Below are 6,014 nucleotides of genomic sequence, written 5' to 3'. Positions count from 1 at the left end.
TGCCTATAGTTCTGTTGACTTGGAAAAAACACAGAACTATTAAAAAGTCAGAAAATCACTCTTTATTCAAGGAAAAGGTTTCAGTGTAATAGTAGGCCTCCACACAGAGCTGCACGCTGACAACCACACAGAGTCCAAGGATTGAACTCTGGAGGCTCTGGACAGTGACCCCTAGGAGAGCCAACCACACCTAGATTGACAACTCCAAAGAACAAAAGAATTTGGAGGACCTATATACCATTTGGGGGAAATCCAGAGGCAGGGAAAGATGATTGACATCACTATAGCTACAAAGAAAATGGGAGTGTTCAAACTACTGACAGAATACAATAAAGCTTGGGGAAAGGATCATAGCTAGAGGCTAGGGTCTAATGCAGCGGTTCTCAACCTCTCAATTTGTAGCAATGAGAATACATAATGCATATCAGGTATTTACATTCCGAATCATAACTTTGGCAAAATTACAGTTTTGAAGAAGCCACCAAAATAATTTTTTGGTTTGGGGTCACTGCAACATGAGGAACTGTATTGTGGGGTCACGGCATTAGAAAGGTTGAGAACCACTGGTCTAAGGGAAGGGGCTGCTTACCATAAATACTAAAAGGATGGTCCCTGCCCAGGTGTAGATCTTCTTGGTGGTGGATTCTTACAGGAACAGAGAACAAACTTTGGGGTCTCCAACTTACAAGCTAGTCCTAAAACTTGGAGTTCCTCAGATCTTACTAGGCTACAAGTTTGAGGTTTCTAGATTACATGATGACAGTTCCAAATTGCTATCTAAAATGGTTAGATGGATTCACAGCTTCAACACCAGTGTATTAGTGTACTTGTTTTCCCATAACCCCTTCAACAATTGCCATTTAAAAATTTTTTGTCAATTGAGCCAAACTGATGAATATAAAGTGGAACTTCAGAGTTGCTTTAATTTGAATTTCCCTAATTAATAATTTGGAAAAAAATTTCATATGGTTATTGATTTTCGTTCTTTCGTTTCTTCCTTTAGAAAAATTAACTCTTGGGGGCAGCTGGGTAGCTCAGTGGATTGAGAGCCAGACCTAGAGATGGGAGGTCCTAGATTCAAATCTGGCCTCAGACACTTCTTAGCTGTGTGATCCTGGGCAAGTCACTTAACCCCTATTGCCTAGCCCTTACTGCTCTTCTGCCTTAGAACCAATACACAGTAATGATTCTAAGACAAAAGGCAAGGGTTATAAAAAAAAAAAGAAAAATTACTCTTTTTATTTTTTTGATCCCAGTTGTAGAATGGTTCTTAGTCTCGTAAAATAGAATCAGTTATATACCATATTTTGGAAATTTGACCTTTTTTGGTGAAATTTATTGCAAAAGATTTTTGCATTGACCCATTTCCTTTCTAATTTAAATTAGAGTAGATTTGTTTGTGCAAAACCAAAATTCTATCCAATAAAAAATCTATTTTATCTTCTATTACTCTTATCATTTGTTTAGTCATGAATTTTCCCCCTTATCCATAGATTTATTTATTTATTTTTAATTTATTTCATCAATTTGAAGTAGTACCAAAAAGGCCAAAGATGGAAAAATTAAAAGTAGATAAAGCAGAAAGACCCCTGCCAGCATTTTTAGGGAACAGACCTGGCTTCCCTTCCCCAGGAAGTCAAGCTGTTTATGCAGACAGAAAACTAGTCTCTACTTAGCTTGGGGGATGTGAATTAGAAAGGGGCAGGAGACAAAGAGGAATTTCAGGAATATCAAAAGGTCAGTGAAATAACATATGGCCAGTTAGGGCTAAGTGACTGAATGCATGTGAAAATAACACTCCTAGATAACAACCTCAGTAAATATAAGGATTGTCTCCTCATCTCTGACCTCATAATTCTTGTGTTAAAGTTTGTTTTATTGTCAGATAAGAACCTGTATGTGAAAAGAAATACCTTTGTATCTTGTAACCCATATAAACTGTTCCTAATTGTTAGATCGATGTAGTCTTCCTCTAGGGAAGGCTGTCCCAGCTGGTAGATTCTTTATTTGTTCTTTTATTAATAAATTGCGGTTCCAATAATTGAAATTCTAGGTGTTTGAACTCACTTGTGAAGTGCACCACTTCAGTTGAAGGACCCCCAGCCAGATCTCAAGCCTCAGGACTGGGAGGTAGGGACTTCGGAGAGGGCTGCTGTAAGTGTATATGTGTGTGTGTGTGTGTGTGTGTGTGTGTGTGTGTGTGTGTGTGCTTGTGGGGGAGAGTTCTCTAGGTCCGCAGCATATGGCTAAATGGCTGGGGTTGTAACCCAAATTATATTTGGGCAGCTTTTGATAAATTGGAGCCTATGAAGGAGACTCAAACCTTTAGCCCCTTTCGGGGGTGTTTCTGAATGTAGACTTGGAGAGTATGCAGTTCCCAACTCCTGAGAGGGATTGGGTCAGAAATCCAAGGAAGTGAATGGTGTCCTCTCTGGAGTCCGCCCCTGGTTCTGATATTTGAGATTTCTAACAAAATTTAGGCTGATTTTGGAACCATCTATTCTATTCTGTTCTGTTCTGGTAAGTTAGCTCTGGTTCCCTAGAGTCCTGCTTTATTTTGCCCCAGGGCCTGTTTTACTCTAGGAGTCTGTTTGCTTGAAGGTTTGGTCTTGAAGTTCTGTTTGGGCCCTAAAGTCTGGTTTTTGGCCTGGTGTACTGTTTTGCAGTTCTGTTCTGTTCTGTTCTGTTCTGTTCTGTTCTGTTCTGTTCTGTTCTGGGTATTTGGATCCAGAAGAGGCTGTTGTGTTGCTGGACGCAGCTTAAATCCCACAGTCAGGTCTTCTGGAACTGCAGGAAAACCTTAGGGCTTGCGTGTATGAATGTGTGATTAAGTGTGTGTCCTGTGGATTTCTGTTGTCTTTGTTTTGTTTTTGTGCATTTTTCCATAATGGGTCAGTCCTCATCATCAAATTTGGGAAATACATTATCATGTGTCCTTAAGAATTTCCAGCTTTTTAAAAAGGCAGCTGCTGATTATGGAATTCAGGTTTCCCCTGGTACCTTCCGCACTTTATGTGAATTGGAGTGGCCTACTCTGGGGGTCGGATGGCCCCCAGAGGGGACTACAGACCTTTCTGTGTCCTATGTGGTCTGGAGAGTAATATCTGGGAAATCAGGACACTCTGATCAGATTCCATATATTGATGTTTGGATAAATTTACTTACTGACACTACAAAGAAATTGAAGGCTTGCCTTTCAGAACAAAATTACTCTGCTAAGACAGAGGCTGCTTTGCTAACTAATTCACTCTCCTGAGAAGGGAAGAGTAAGCCTCCCAGAGGGGGAAAGAACACTCCTCCCCCTGTTCTCCAAGGGGACCCTGAGGAGCCACCTCCCTATGTCAATAGGGAATCCTTATTACCACAATGCCTACCCCCATCCCCTTCATCATCTCTGTCCCTGGCACCCCCTTCAGGCTCTCTCTACCCCAGTCTTCCTCCAGAGCCCACACCCATGACCAGTCTACCCCATACACAACTGGGTACCCCCTATCATTATACTCAAAATTCAGGACAGGCTGGAGTAAAGATTGTTGCTAAATCTCAGCTGCCTTTATGTCAGGCGGGACCTGGGATAGGGGAAGATCCATAGCCTTTCCTGGTTTATGCCCCTTTTTCTTCCACAGACCTCTATAACTGGAAGAATCAGAATCCTTCCTTCTCTGATAAACCCCAAGGGCTGATTTCTTTACTTGAAACAGTTTTCTTTACCCATAATCCCACTTGGGATGATTGTCAGCATTTGTTACAGGTTCTGTTCACCTTTGAGGAATGGGATTGGATCAAGCAGGAGGCTGTTAAAACTATCCTGGGGCGGAATGACCAACTGACTACCGACCAGTACCACATAGAGACTATCTTTCTGTCCAGTAGGCCAGACTGGGATTTTGATTCTGATCAAGGTAAGGAGGCTCTCAATCGGTATTGCCAGACTCTACTAAGGGGACTCTGGGCTGCAGCCAGGAGGCCAACCAATCTCTCTAAGGTAAGTGAGGTAACCCAGGGTCTAGATGAGTCACCCTCAGCATTCCTTGAATGCCTCATGGAAGCCTATAAAACCTATAATGGTTTATATAGTGGTCTACCTACAGTGGACCCCAAGGCTCCTGAAGATCGCAGGGCAGTAAATGTAGCTTTTTTGGCCCAGTCAGCCCCCAATATATGCAGACAATTATAGAAACTGGAGGGATTTGAGGGGAAACTGTTATCTGAGCTCCTGGAAGTAGCTCAAAATGTGTTCAATACTAGGGATGGGACTGATAACCGAAATACAAAAAAGGCAGCTAGGGCAGTTCTAGCAGCATTAGCTGATGAGAGAACCTGCCAGCCTAATAAGGTATGGGATGGGAGGAGGAGAAGCAGTGGGGATGACAGAAGTAGGGGGAGAGGTGATGTTGAGAAACGAATGCCCTGATTGCAAAGAGATCAATGTGCTTATTGTAAGGAAAAGGGCCACTGGAAAAATGAGTGCCCAAGAAGAGCAACAGTCAGGGAGGTTGTCCCTCAGCTACTAGGTTGATGGGGCCAGGGCTCAGCCAGCCCCCAAGAGCCCATGGTTAAGTTAAAAGTGGGGGACAAGATGGTGGACTTCCTGATCGACACAGGGGCCACCTATTCTGCTTTGCGCACTGATCCCGGTCCATATTCTTCCCAGAATGCCTTCATTCAAGGTGCTAATGGACACATTGAATCCTACCCCTGGACTACATCACACACAGTCGATCTTGGGACAGGGACAGTGATGCACTCCTTCTTGGTCATGCCCGATTGCCTCTACCCCCTTCTTGGTAGGGACTTACTGCACAAACTGAAAGCTACCATTTTGTTCAAGGGAGGGGGGACTAAACTCTACTTTGCAGACACACCTCAGACCCTCCTCCTGTCCTGCCCACTCCCAGAAGAATACCTATTGACCGCACAGGCCAGCCAACCAGAACTATCCTCATTACTGCAGGAGTTTCAGGCCAGAGTTCCTGGGGTCTGGGCAGAGTCTAATCCCCCTGGCCTGGCCGCTCACCAACCACCAATGGTGGTGCAGCTTCTCAGCTCTGCCACACCTGTCCGGGTAAGACAATACAACATCAGCAAGCAGGCCAGAGAAGGAATTAGCATTCATATACAGAGACTTTTTGAGGCTGGAATCCTGGTTCCTTGCCAGTCCCCTTGGAATACCCCTCTATTACCTGTGCAAAAACCTGGCACCCTGGACTATTGCCCTGTTCAAGATCTCAGGGAAGTTAATAAGAGGATTGAAACTATCCATTCCTACAGTACCAAACCCTTATACCCTATTAAGCCAGCTTCCACCAGAGCATACAGTTTATACTGTCTTGGATCTCAAAATTGAGTTTCTTCTCCATCCCCTTGGCCCCCATTAGTCAGCCAATCTTTGCTTTTGAGGACCCCAGGGAGGGAAATGGGGGTCATATCACTTGGTCTCAAATTCTCCAAGGGTTCAAAAATTCTCCAAGCCTTTTTGGGGAGGCCCGGGGGAGGGATTTATTGGCATTCAGAGAAAGAAATTCTGATGTCACCTTGCTCCAATATGTGGATGATTTGCTTTTGGCCACCCCAAGTGCCGAGACTTGTAAGACTGCTACTCTCCATTTGTTGGAATTGCTGAGCACCCTGGGTTATAGGGTCTCAGCTAAGAAAGCACAGCTCTGCACTACCTCTGTCACCTATCTGAGCTACGAGCTGGAAGGGGGTGTGAGGAAACTCTCCTGTGCTTGGATCCAGACCATCCTCAATATTCCCGTGCCCAGAACCAAGTGGCAGGTATGGGAATTTTTGGGAACAGTGGGGAATTGTAGGCTGTGGATTCCAGGATTTGCTGAGATTGCTAAGTGTAGCAGTCCAGCCCATAGGTATTATAAAGAGACAAGGTTTGTGAATGGGCACATGGCCATTCTGCTCATGGCACTCACCTGAGGCCTGGCTTTTGGCCTAGTCTCTCTCTCTTTCTTCCTCTTCTCTTTCTTCTTCTTCTTCTTCTTGGACTAGCTACAGGTTTG

The sequence above is a fragment of the Monodelphis domestica genome, chromosome 1, assembly GCF_027887165.1.
Source record: "Monodelphis domestica isolate mMonDom1 chromosome 1, mMonDom1.pri, whole genome shotgun sequence".
In the NCBI taxonomy this organism is placed as follows: Eukaryota; Metazoa; Chordata; class Mammalia; order Didelphimorphia; family Didelphidae; genus Monodelphis; species Monodelphis domestica.
This window is presented reverse-complemented; position numbering follows the sequence as displayed.